Source organism: Onychostoma macrolepis, chromosome 13 (genome assembly GCF_012432095.1).
Source record: "Onychostoma macrolepis isolate SWU-2019 chromosome 13, ASM1243209v1, whole genome shotgun sequence".
Taxonomy (NCBI): domain Eukaryota; kingdom Metazoa; phylum Chordata; class Actinopteri; order Cypriniformes; family Cyprinidae; genus Onychostoma; species Onychostoma macrolepis.
This window is the reverse complement of record NC_081167.1, coordinates 14,541,200-14,555,290: the sequence shown is the minus strand read 5'-3', so window position 1 is coordinate 14,555,290 and position 14,091 is coordinate 14,541,200. Positions and strand designations below refer to the sequence as shown.

Here is a 14,091-nt window from a genome sequence, read left to right as displayed (position 1 = left end):
AAAGAAGCTTTAAACATAAAGTGAAAAAAAAGGAGAAAGAAAATACCCTAAGTAGGCCATTCTACCATACCATCAAGACAACACAAACATTAACAAACACAGGGCAGCACTTTTATGAAATCCTCTAAACTCAAATCCACAGATTTTCATTCCTTTTCTTTTTTTAGGGCTGCGGTGAGTTTTGCAGTAGTATTATAAGTCATTCTTTGGTTATTAAACAGGAGCCTACTAACTCAGTCTGTGATTCGGCTCTCTCTGGAGAGAGAAAACAAAATCCAAAACCTCTGGGAGGAACACGCTGCTGGCTGAAAATGAAAAAGAAGACTGAATGGAAAAGCCCTGCAAGCTGAAAAACACTGTTAAAAGCAGGGAGGCAGATTGGATGGAGGGATTTGTGACAGACCCCCAGTGTGTGACTCACAACAGGAGGAGGGCCCTTATGTTTCCTTTTGACATCCAGTGCCACCTATTTAATCTTATTTTCCTCCAATGTGGAAAGGAACGGATGATGAATTCAATAGAAGACCATTATTCTCCGCAGTATAACACATTGTCCCAACACACACACACACTTTAGTGTGGCACACACCTGCTGGCAAAAAGGCCGCTACAGACGGACTTCCTACTGAGAGCAGACAGAAGGGGGTGGGGAAACAAAACACTGCATTTTTAAATTAGAAAAACCAATCTCTTCCTTGCAGTGCCTGGCCATCAACAATTAGTAGAAAAACATGTATCTGGTATGGCCGTGTTGCTGTATGAAAAATGAATTTACAGATTTTTCTTGAGCACAGTACAGGACGCAAAACTTTAACGAGACTGTGACCTCAGACGGCTCTGAATAAGCCTGTCTGTTTCTGTATGTTCTCATGTTCTGCTTACATTATGCATGCAGTGACCTCAACAGAATTCAGAATTAAGCATATGTATGAGTGTTTGTTTGAATTATGCACTTTAATTGGTTTGTGGCAAAAATATATATTTTTTTAATTTATGCATTATTATTTTTTTCAATATGCAGGCCTATTGATATATACGATTTCCCTTCAATTGGAGGAACCATCATTTCAACCAAACTGCCATCTCTTCATATTCAAAATGTGCGCATATATATATCTATATCTCTATATCTCTCTCTATATATCAATTATTATATGATTGTTGCTTTTGTTAAAATAGTCACAAGATGGTCACAAGATAAATGTTCAGATTTTTCCCCCTGTTTTATTCAGTTATGAACATTTTTGCATTTAGATACAGAAGAACTTTGCCTGTTGAATATTAAAAACAAATGAACAAACAAAAAATCTGGATCTCCATGTCTGCCATGCAAATCAACTGGTCCTGCTCATCTCCAGACTGGATCTCTTCTCTCCACTTTCCCTAATTGCAGATTCAATTATTAGATCTGTCTGCATTAACATTTTTACACTTAGATTTTTTGGGGGGATCTTGAATATTATTTTGCGTGAGGTTTATAGCATAGTGAAAGCAACAATAGATATTTTACCTCAGATCTTGAAAATAAATTAAAAGCAAACTTCCATTAAAACTGTGAACTCACTGCAAACCAACATCCATAAAGATGGTATCAGTCACTCACTCAAAACTGTTCAGTCCATTCACATTTGAATCATCTATTTTCCGTGACCACTTTTCTTTACTTCACACTTGCCAAGTTTTTGCTGTCATATAGTGTCTACACTGGATGCATTTGAACTTTGTGTCAGTACGTCATAAATAGAAGGAGTCAGCAGTTTGCTGTGAGGGATTTGTCACGCCACGCTGCGCCGTATCCAGTGTAGACAGCATTACTGATTAAAATAAGTTATATTGTATTTTGTTGCATCGTGCCACGCCGCGCAGCTCGCATGCGGTATAGACACGATGTAAGTTAATGTTGCTTTCTGATGCTGCGTTTGAATTTTCATGACACATTATTTTAAATTAGCGCAGGCCAAACATTTTACTCTCGCGGGCCGCCTATTGAGGAAGCCTTCTCTAAATCGATCAACGCTCTGATAAATGCATAAAAAATTGCTGCAAAGACAGCCAGGCCTTTAAGCAAAGGAAACAAGACTTCAACTGCAAGTCACTGTAAGTAAGTTATTTGTGTTGGCTACACAAACGGCGGGACAGCAGTGTCACAACGCTACCTCCGTCATGTCTGTGACAGCTGCATACATCCACCAGTTGATGTACTGAATAACCTCATTCTGAGCTACCTCCAAACACAGATGAACTCAGCTGAAAGAAAGAGCAAGGGACTACAGGATAGGGAAGGGTCATTTCTAATAGAAGAGGTAGAGAGAACGGTCCTCTAATTGGAGATTCTGGCCAAAATCTCTAAACAATGGTGCCTCAAAACAGCAAGCAGAAAGGATTTGGATTCAAGAGAGAAGAGTGCCAGCCAGGACGGCACCCTGCTGGGTAAAAGGACGGCCAGCAACTGACTGATCCAACAATAAGCAGAAGCGACAAAAGAACCATTTGGTACCACTGACACTACATGACACTCCAATATGGAGGATTAATGTTTTGATGGTCCATGCATGCAAAGCCTTCCTTCATCCCGAACAATGCAGCCTGGTGGTATTTCAAGAAGGAGAGAGTTAGTCCTAGTATGTTCTCAAAAAGACAATAGTTCAATGGGTCTATATTAGGGGTGGGACAAAATATCGATAAAGCGATATATCTTTGTCCTTCTCCATGCGATACGAGAACCGATATCTGGCGCCAAATATCGATATTTTAATTAATACAATAAGTCGCTCTAAATAGATTTCCCTGCACCCAGCATCTAAAAATGCATGGAAAACACGGCCGCACCATTTTCAATTTCTTTCCAAAGCGCTCTGAGCAACCATAAACCACATTCTCTATGAGGATGGGGAAGCATAAGGAACCAAAGGATAAACAGATTTCCAGCCACTGTATTAGCTCTACTGCTATGTATGTTTATGGAGATGAAAACTAAAAAACAGCCACAGAGCAGCTATCAGCATGGACTTTAGGGGTGTAACGGTTCATCGATATGGATCGATATGATGTCTGACGATACGATGCATAAAATATCGATATCTGTAGTATAAATAGGCACCTTTATTTTGGTACTGTCCATATTTTCACATAATGCCCATCTATGCATTACCGTCAATGCGTGCATTCTCGTTCAAACTCACATATCAGGACTGTCCGAAGGCACAAGGTGAGCATAAAAGACGCTTGGGATTGTTTGCGGAACAGTCGAGCGCTGCGTGAGAAGTTTTCTGGGCACACATCTGAAGCGCACGCACACAGACTGCCGCGTCTACACCGCGCGTATACTAAATTGAGCTCTCTTCCACTTTTTTTGTGCATGGATGAGTAAATACAGACAAAATTACATCAAAATGCGCGTTTTGGCAAATAGCCTAGTAAACACAGTCGGTTAGGCATATGTCTTAAAGGGATACTCCACCCCAAAATGAAAATTTTGTCATTAAATCACTTACCCCCATGTCGTTCCAAACACGTAAAAGCTTCGTTCGTCCTCGGAACACAATTTAAGATATTTTGGATGAAAACCGGGAGGCTTGTGACTGTCCCATTGACTGCCAAGTAAATAACACTGTCAAGGCACAGAAAAGTATAAAGAACATCGTCAAAATAGTCCATCTGCCATCAGCGGTTCAATCTGAATTTTATGAAGCGACGAGAATACTTATTGTATGCAAGAAAAAAGAAATTCCGACATTTATTCAACAATTCGTCTCCTCTCTGTCTCACCGTGTCAGCATAGTGCCATATTTGGAGATTATCCACTGAACGCAAAGTGCGTACGCTATTCTCTGTCATCAGTAGGGATGGGTACCGAGAACCTGTATTTTTTTGGACCGGTACGTAATTGGGTCAATACCGGACTACTGATAAGTTTCAGGACAAACGATACTGTTATCGATACATGGGTTGTTTTATCTTCGTATACTTCAATGTTAATGACAAATTAGAAGCTGCTGCTTGTCATTTTCTTTCACTGAATGATGTGGCCGACGTTTGCTCGACGTGCGTGTGCGGTGTGTGTTTGCGGCAAGAGTGAAACGTTCGAAAGTGTGGGCTCACATGACAAAACTAAGCGACACCATTGTCAGATGCAATATATGCAGTAGTGTAATAGTGAACAAAGGAGGCAACACTAGTAATATAATGAAACATTTACTAACAAAACAACATCTACCTCAAGCAATGCGCTGTATTTACTAGTGTTGTCAAAAGACCTGGTACTTCGGTACCAAGTCGGTACTAAAAAAGTGAAAACGTCACGGTACCAGGTTTTTTTAAGTACCGGTGGTACCGAGTACCCGGTCAACCCGGTTCTTGACGCGTACGGCCCTATGATTTCCGCGATGCAGAAAACGCGGACGGAACCTCGGAATCCAGTTATAAAAACGGAATTTACAGTTTAGCACGGAATGTCACGGAATTTGTCAAAGTTTGGATGAATTAATCAAAAGTAGGTCATTGCACTTAAATCAAATCGCGACGTGGACTAGTATCTGTAAATATTAAGCTGCAAAAGTCGATTCAAATATGAATCCGCATGTTCTGCGAGTCTCTGTGTGAGTGAATGAATGGCAGAGACGCAGCGGTTTTCTTTTTACTACATACACTGAAGCGCGCCTGATGCTCGCGGTGATTCATCATCTGCCGTCTCAATGAGGACATAAATACATAAACAACATCTACAGAACTGCTCTGAGAGTCCCTCACGAGCATTTTACCGTTCATTGAGTAAAACCAGCGTCATATCATATAGCTACACAGAAATGTAAAGGTATTCACGGCAACCCGTCAAAATAAAAGTTCATCTTAAAGACATTGTGCCAGAAATATAATTTTATATATATATATATATATATATATATATATATATATATATATATATATATATATATATATATATATATATATATATAAATAATTTTATTTTTATTTAATTTTTTTAAAGTCGTCACACAATATTTCTTCCATATTTTAATTTTAATAGTAAATCCCCTTTATTTACCAAAACAATACAATGTGTTTAAATTTAATTAATTAAAAGACAAATTAAATTTGGGTGAAACTTGTTTACTGTTTTTCATACTTTTGTTATTTGCGGAAAAACTTGAAACACAATTAGTATAAAGAATGGGATTGATTTTTGTAAATTTTTATTTTTGTTTGACTTTATTAAAAATAGTATGTTTTTTTTTAATTAGCATGTGGTACCGAAATTGGTACCGAGAACCGTGGATTTTGACTGGTATGGGTACCGAATACTGAAATTTTGGTACCGTGACAACACTAGTATTTACTATGTCTCCCGGCTCCGACTCCAGCTCCAACTGCAACTCGCGAGACACATTCACATCAAATGTTAATTCAGCGGTAGAGTCTCACAAGATGCTGCACTTATTCGCAATCACAAAAGTACATTATTTGCGTGTGCAAAGCCTTGCCGGTTAAACATTTCATTCGCGCATTCACTAAAAGGCAGGTCAAACAGCACCTGACTACTAGGGATGTGCGCTACGACTAATTTGACTGTCGATTAAACGGAAGTTTTGTATCCGACTAGTCGACTAGTTTAAAAGCTAGAAACCCCCAAAAAATGGCAAAAGAAAAAAAACTCTGCGTGTATAACAGCCTACACTTGAAATACTTGATCTTTGCATCACACTGTCAAATCCCTCAATGAAATCTGCTAAAAATAGGTCACGATTATGCCGTATGCTTGCCTCACGTTATCATAATTTCATTTTAGGCAGTCGTTAAACAGAAAATAAGGAAGGAGCATACACTCAACATAAACCAGTGCATAGCTTATTTATTCAGATCAGCTGGAGCAATGCAGAAATGGAAAATAGACTGACAGAATTCTTCCTTTTCATATAACTTTAGCCAACATATTAAAACAAGTCAAAAACAATAGAAAAGTTTATCAAGGAATAGCATTAAAACGGCTTTTAAAAATGTACTTCATGTTGGCTATGTTGTCTAAAAACAAAACGATGCTCGTTTTACTTACTCAGACCATGCGCATTTGTTCAGTGAATTTAACATGTTAACGCGGTCTGGCGAAAGACGGGACTAGAGGCGATTCTGTTCTTGAAAAAAAAACCGCGCTCGGCAGGAAGTGAAGTTACAGGCACGCAGGGAGATAACTATAAGCAAGCAGACAGTTTTGAAAAGAGCCTGGAAATCCCGCACCACCACCGAAGTGGGTCTTAGAGGAATAGACGGCGCGGATGGGATCGCGGACCGCAGCGGCGGGTTGTAGTGTATGACATGATTGACATTTGCTGGCTTTGGCTGCCTCCAAGCTAACGCATACGTGCCTGTATTGAATATGATTACGCATCGCTCCAGTAGAGTTGTTGTAAGCCAATTTGACATTACACAGTTTACACAAACTTTTCCGTTTCCTTCTAATTCAAAATAATCCCACACCTTGCTGGTTCTTCACTGGTCATTTTGAGCTCACCGCAACTGACATGAAGAAAACGCATGCGAGGTCTGATGTAAGAGTGTAGTTTACCGAGATACGCTTTTAAAAATATTTATTTCAAAAGTTTTATTTTAGCTTGTTGTTAACATTTTTTAAATGTAACATTAATATTATAGTAATTTTTTCTCTCTCGTGTAATCGACTATTGATTTCAGTGTCGAATAGCAGGAGCTGTACCGTTTAGTCGACTAGACCCGCACATCCCTACTGATTACTTCGCTATCTGAGTTGACGTCTGATTGCGCTAATACTGTCAAAAGCACACAAAGTTTTGTCTAAAGTGAAAGTAAACATTTGAAACGGATGCGCGCAGCTCTTAAAGGGACAGTACTGAACATGCTGCCGATTGTCACTAAAGGGATAGTTCACCCAAAAATTTAAATACTGTCATTATTTACTCACGGTCATGTTGTACCAAACCTGTATTAATTTCTTTCTTGTGCTGAACACAAAAGACGATATTTTGAAGAATGTGGGTAACCAAACAGTTGCTGGTCCTCACTGACTTTGATAGTAGAAGAGAAAAAATAAATAAAAATGGAAGTCACTGGGGACCAGCAACTTTTTGGTTTCCCAAATTCTTCTAAATAACTTCTGTTCAACAGAAGAAAGAAATGCATTCAGGTTTAAAACAACTTGAGAGTGAGTAAATTATGACAATTTTCATTTTTGGGTGAACTATTCATTTAATGTTAATACAATAAAACACGAAGAGAAAAATAACTCACTGCTGACTGAAGAACTTTAATACAGTTGCTAAAATTCAGCAGTATTAAAATAACTTTTCACATCATATCTTTTTTCACCAAATAGTATCGATAACAGTATTGATAAGTACCGGTATCGATAAGCAATATCGGTATCAGTATATTAAATCTGTGCTTTCTTTCTTAAAGTGAAAGTAAACTAATAATAAATCTAATGCTGCTCCTGACTAAATAACCTTTGTAACATCAAAAATGATTAATCTATATTTAATTTATACAGTGAAGACTGTGCAGTTATTTTACAATTGATTATTACATTTCTGTAGCGTACCTGAAAATTTCTTTTAGACTGAGCTGAAAAACCTGAAAAGCACTCTTTATTGAACTTATGTCTTTATTTTCTGCTATTGCTTATAATTTGGTTATCTGTAGAAAAAATTTTTAGCACTGAGCCCTAGGGCTGGGCGGTATATTGAGTTTGTACGATATATCTATCTATCTATCTATCTATCTATCTATCTATCTATCTATCTAGAGAGAGAGAGAGAGAGAGAGAGAGAGAGATATATATATATATATATATATATATATATATATATATATATATATATATATATATATATATATTTTTTTTTTTTTTTTTTAAGCGATACGGTTTGAAGCAATACTGTTAATATCGATATAGCCTACAGTACAGTACGTTTAATACGAGCGCATCTGAAAAAATATCTAGGGTGGACACAGACTGAGCTGCTGCAGAGAAAGTGCATAATACAATTTTTTCCTAAACATGTGACAAGCTTTATATGAAGGGCTTTAAAAAAAAGCTTGTAAGATATACTAGCCTATAGTTTATAGTTTCTCTGACAGAAAGGCTGTGTGTGCCGCTGACAGAGACGCTACTCGCGCTGTTTAATGTGTTTGAGATGTGCTGTTTTCCTTAATGCATAACTTACATTTCACAGTATATTCTCCATCTGTAAATGTTAGAAAGCCATGGAAATATTTCCATTTTGCTGTCAGAAGTGCATGAGCTTTTGCTTTGCGATTCTCCGCTAAACTTCACGGACTTCATTTAGAACGAGCGCTGCCAAACAGACAGAGTGCAATGAAATAGGAGCGCAATAACTCTGACTAAAATATACATGTCGCTGAAATATTGGTAGTTGGAAAATAAATGTGACATATGTAGAATTTTAAACCTACAAGTAAGTGTATTTGTATGATAGCACTAACTGTAAAGTATAATAGGGTAATCAAAATAGCCTTTAATTTACTTAATGTTAAATTTGATTTACAGAACTTTTTGCGCTGTTTTCTAAGTTTGGACTTGAATAAAGAGAGTTAGACATATCATGATGTATCATTATAGGTTTGTCTAGCAATAATTCGATTATTGCAATACATCGCTGTATCATGATATTATCGTATTGAGACATGTATCGTGATTTGTATCGTAACGTGAGGTACCCTGTGATTCTCACCCCTAGTCTATATGTACAACATTTTCACAAAACAATATGCTTCAAATGAAATCTTAAATGCAAGCATGATTAATGCTCAGCTCTTTATAAAAGCAATGAATTCTGCTAGAGACAGGTAAAGCAAGTACACTGAGCTCAGAGACGTGAAAAAAAGTGAAACATTTATTCCTGTGACAACTCCTACATATACAATCCTATATACACACACATGTATATAGAAAACCCACCTGAGACTGAATTTCTCACAATGACAGAGGTATAGTGTGGGCTGTGAAATGAAGAGGCTCTGGAAGAACGAGAGTTTCCATTGTCAAATGGTCAGGAGCAGCAACCTATTAAAACAAGAAACACTTTAAGATTATAGTGCTCAGAACAGCACTGTAACAATCACATTCACTACACTCAACAGGGTTTACTGGCTTGATCTTTATAGCCCTTCAGTGACCTTATCAAATACATTAATGAAAATCTTTTGTAGTTTTCATGCATTGTTTTTTCCCAGACAGTGTTGTACTTAGCATGCATTGTTTGTTCTAGCTGCCTGTCCTGGAAATTGCCACTTATGTGATAAGAGCACAAGCTAAGAACATGAATGCAACTTTTGGCAATGAAGACTTGAATAATTGTCACAAGTTCTCTGGGTAAGTATTGTTTGTTACACTCAAAAGAAAAAAAAAAAAAAAGTAAATTAAAAAAGAAAAAAAATAAAGAAAAGAAAAAAGTTTAAAAAAATGAATTAAAGTAAGTGTGTGACTTGCAGTCTCATGAAAAAAAATACAAATAAAAAATAAATAAAATGACTATGCGCTTCCTGAGTTTGTGTTTATGGTTTTGTGGCATTCAGAGGCATTCAGCACTCATGTTGTTTTTGAAAAACTCGGATTGGCATGTAGCAATCACTTTCATTTCACAGACGTAAATCTTCTCAGGTTTGGCAAGGGATAGTAGAAAGGAAACAGCCCAAGCTAACCACAGTGGCAAGGCCTGCCTCTGTTAGCAATGCAAAAATGCTCAATGCTCAATCAAATCCCACGCTTTATGTGTTGTTGTTGTTTTTTAAATACATTTCTCTAACGATTAGCACATTGAATTATTCTCCCCCATAATCGGTTCTTGGAACATTTTCAAAGCACATGGCATAACCCAGTTTGGTAGCGCGTAATCAACCAAATGCCAGATTATGCCCATCAATTACTCACTCATCACATCCAATTAAAACATCTGGGATTAAGGGATTCATGATTATGATCTTAATCAATCCAAATAAAGCAGGTGACACCTGATGACCAAACAGCACAAATACACCAATCAATCAAATATTAATCATGTGTGATGCAAATCCTTCAAATACCTGGAAAATTAAGAAATGAAGTAGGGTTGTTCCGATTCCAATACTAGCATCAGAAATCCATCAATACCGCAAAAAATTCTGGCATCGGTATCGGCGAGTACTTGAACCCATGTACCGATCCGATACCATTTTCTTAAACAAGACCTATAGTTATGCGTGCTAGCTTTGCTTAACGCTGCAAATCGGAAATCAATTCTTCTTCGCTGCTCAGAATGCAAACACAGGAAGTTGTGCTGTGTTGCCACAAGCAACCTTTAGAGCAGCGAAGAAGAAATACAAACGTACTAGCACATTGCCAGTAAATCACTTGCATATGCGCCTAAATCTTCACCCTGGGCGACTAAATAATGTATAATATTAGCTACTGGCTAATAAATGCTCCGATTTTACTCGCCAGTGTGTGAGCTGGAGGCTATGTATAAGTTTAGCACAGATATATTGTCACTCTCCGAAGACTCTGACTGAGCGCTTCAGAGTTTCACTCTCCGTCAAGCGATCTATTTTTCAGATCATCTGAATGGATGCGCAGAATGGAGAGAGAGAGAGAGAGAGAGAGAGAGAGAGAGAGAGAGCGCGCCAGTGCGTCCAGTTTTATGTGAACAAATGCTCTCCCTCTCTCTCTCTCAGATATTACAAGTGTGCGATATGCAGTGAGACCAATGGGCACCGACCGGCAGAAACAAATCTGCACCTATGGCATGGAGGACGAAACTAAACCTTGTCAGAGCCACAATGCGGCGCAGAAGTGTGCAGTGTACATTTGAAATAACGAACCTGAGCACACAAAAGACGGGATGTGAACGGCTATTTCTTCCTGTGGGGCTCCATTTTTATGAGAGGAGTAGAAAGGTTGAGAAAGCACTCCAGGTAAATTTTGAAATGTACCAGGTTTATATTATATCGATCTATATCTAATTTCCCCCCCCTGTTTGATAAGCAGTTAAATGTTTGTTTACACACAAAGTGTAAGCTTTTAATAAGTCCAAGAATGAAATGATTAATTTAGCCTAATCAACATGTTAAAATTGATTTACAGAACTTTTTTTTTTTTGCCGTTTTCTAACAGTTTGGACTTGAATAAAGAAAGAAAACTTGCACTTAACCTTTTCACATGCATTTTGTTTAGATATCGTGTATCATTATAGGATTTTCTAGAAATATATTGATTAATCACAGTATCGCTGTATCGTGATATTATCGTTATCGTGAGCCATGTATCGTGAGGTACCCTGCGATTCCCACCCCTAATAAATAAAAATAAATATATATATATATATATATATATATATATATATGGTAACACTTTACAATAAGGTTCATTAGTTAACATTAGTTAACAACATTAGTAAACATGAACTAAGAATGAACAATACTTCTACAGCATTTATTAATCTTAGTTAATGTTAATTTCATCATTTACTAATGCATTATTAAAATCACAAATTGTGTTTGTTAACATTAGTTAATGCACTGTGAACTAACATGAATAAACAATGAACAACTATATTTTCATTAACTAACATTAACAAAGAATAATAAATAGTGTAATAAATGCATTGTTGGTTCATGTTAGTTAATACATTAACTAATGTTAACAAATGACATCTTATTGTAAAGTGTTACCATATATATATATATATATATATATATATAGTGAAGCACACCATAAAATAATTGTATCAATTCATACAGGGCTAGTAGTACATACAGCTGTATAACCAGATACACACCCAGGTACCAGATCAGTACTTGGTATCGGCTGAACCCTGGTATCGGAAAAGGAAAAGGGGTATCAGAACATCTCTAAAATGAAGTTTCATGAAGACAACGTGCCATAGAAAATATGACTTTTCCTGTTGTCTCTCTCCACAACCTTGAATCTGCAATAATACAGTGCTCATTAATACAAGAGCTCATTAAACTTGGAAATGTATGCTTCAACTCTCAACATCAGAGAACAGCAGTCTCTACAGGTGCACAATCTGTAAATGTAAATCATGCCAAAAAAGCCCAGAGCCTGAATCGTGGTCCCCACTCACCTCACTATGTGCACACATACACACAAATTAGACTTTGTTCAATGAGCACTCTGCATTTCTATAGGAGCCCAGCAAGTCCCATTTGTTTACATGGCACTAATTAAGTGTGCTTTAATGGAGGAGCAAAAGTGGCAACAATGAGTCCCTGTGTTGGGAATGAGGGAACGTCTCAGGTTCTGTTCGTCAGTCCTGCATTACACATCACAGCCATTACGAAAACATAAACGGTCAACATTAAAGCAAAAACGACCACTGCAAACAATTCATTGGTAAGGTTAGGTTAGAGAAGATGCTCTCCTTAAGTAACAACAGAATGATGATGAATCTTCTATATTATCAAACAAGAAATTAAATGGAAACATTTGCAAGTTTGGATACATCACAAAATTAAAAATAATGAAGGAGTCAACTGTGGGTTAAACTGGGTTAACTCTGCTGACATTTGATTTTTGAAGAATGTTAAAAAATCTTATATAATTTAATTATTTTGTTTGGGGGATTAAATTATAATTAAATAATTAATTTATAATTAAATAATAAAAATATTTTTTAAATGCAAACAATACTTGCTACCAAATCTTAGTGAAAGACTAAATCCACAAATTGAAAAAAATAAACATAAAAACCTTATCCAACATTAACACAATTTTCCAAAAAATTAACCATTTACATACAAAACTACACAGATGGAAAAAAATCCCATAAATGTTTAGATGAAAGTCAAGATTAGTGAGAGCATAACCATTCAATAAATGAGGGGCATTTTGCCCTGAATGTTATTCCAAAGACAAAAAAATCTTTATACTTTATGACTTTTCTGTTAGCATGATGTCAACCAGCTTTCATTTTTTCAACCTCTAACTGCGAAACAGGCCTCTTTTATCATCCAATCGTATCACAGTGGATAAAATAAATCACATTACGCAAGTAAAATGCACTACGAGTGCCATTTCTGGTTGACTTTAACAAGCGGAGCAGAAAAAAACAATACATCTGCCCTTGTTATCTTTTTATAGCACAAGAACTAATCACTTCAAGACTGTTTACAGTGGACAGAGCAAAGGTTTCATCTTTGAGCAATAAGGATCTCAAACAGTCGAACATGTTACTTCTCTTCATTTGCAATGCAACAGAAGTTGAGCAGTTTATTCCGCCAAGAGGCATTGAGACAGTATCTAGTCATTGGCTAAGAGCATCTCTCATCTCATCTGTCTGCCAACTGGAATTTCTGCTCGTGTTTGGTGATGGTCCAGACCAAGATGCAGAACTGCTTCCAAAATGATATCCATGCGGGGCATAGAACACAAACGTATTACCAAAAGACTATGAGCTGACTATTTGGCTTAAATACCAAATCAGACAAAAAGGGAAATGAAAAACCTGCGGTGTCTAAATTACGCATGCAGAGCAGAGAGACACAAAAACGATGGTGAATTTTCTCAGAGGAGTGGCTAATTCTCGCACACAAATGCTTGTTTTGTGCTTCTGATGGCAGTGTAATAAAACATGCATGCTACTCAACAGAGAGGAAGAGGCCAGTAAACAGAGAAACTCATCACGCTTTTCTCCCTCCTGTGGAGTGCTGCGAGGGAGAAAGAGAACGAGACGGAGAGAGAGCATAAGTGGGAGAGCGAGCTGTGACTGCTTGTTGCAGATCCTGCTGTTTATCCGCCAGCCTGCCTCCACACTGCGGTCATTCAGTCTGAAACAAAGCCCGATCAGCCGAGAGGCTCTGCTAAGACACACTACAAAACAGGAACACCAGCGAGAAGAACAGAAATGGACAGAGAGAGAAACGGACAGAGAGGGCTAAAAGACAGAGACACCGTACCTAAACCGAGGCAAACGCGGCTCTGAAGGAAACAAGCAGTGAAAAATAAAAGAAAAACAACATGCAACAATCTCAAATGTTTCAACAGCAAGTACACTGAGTCACTCAGTCACGCTGAGTCATTCCGGCTAAAGCGAGTGTGTTTGCTCG

At 37.4% G+C, this 14,091-nt stretch overlaps 1 protein-coding gene across 9 annotated transcripts in view; it reads right to left on the bottom strand.

Annotated features, from left to right (window-relative positions):
- ndst2a (N-deacetylase/N-sulfotransferase (heparan glucosaminyl) 2a) overlaps window positions 1-14,091 on the bottom strand; it is a 140,384-nt gene that overhangs the window by 105,325 nt on the left and 20,968 nt on the right. For 4 of the 9 annotated variants that reach the window (XM_058796234.1, XM_058796237.1, XM_058796233.1 and 1 more), the window contains exon 2: window positions 8,948-9,052. The exons of 2 other annotated variants lie outside the window; for them this stretch is intronic. The gene's annotated coding sequence lies outside the window, so the exon portion shown is untranslated. Of the gene's footprint in view, window positions 1-3,494; window positions 3,611-8,947; window positions 9,053-14,091 lie in introns of all 9 variants that reach the window. 3 more of the 9 variants (XM_058796232.1, XM_058796236.1, XM_058796231.1) reach the window with 1 other exon arrangement.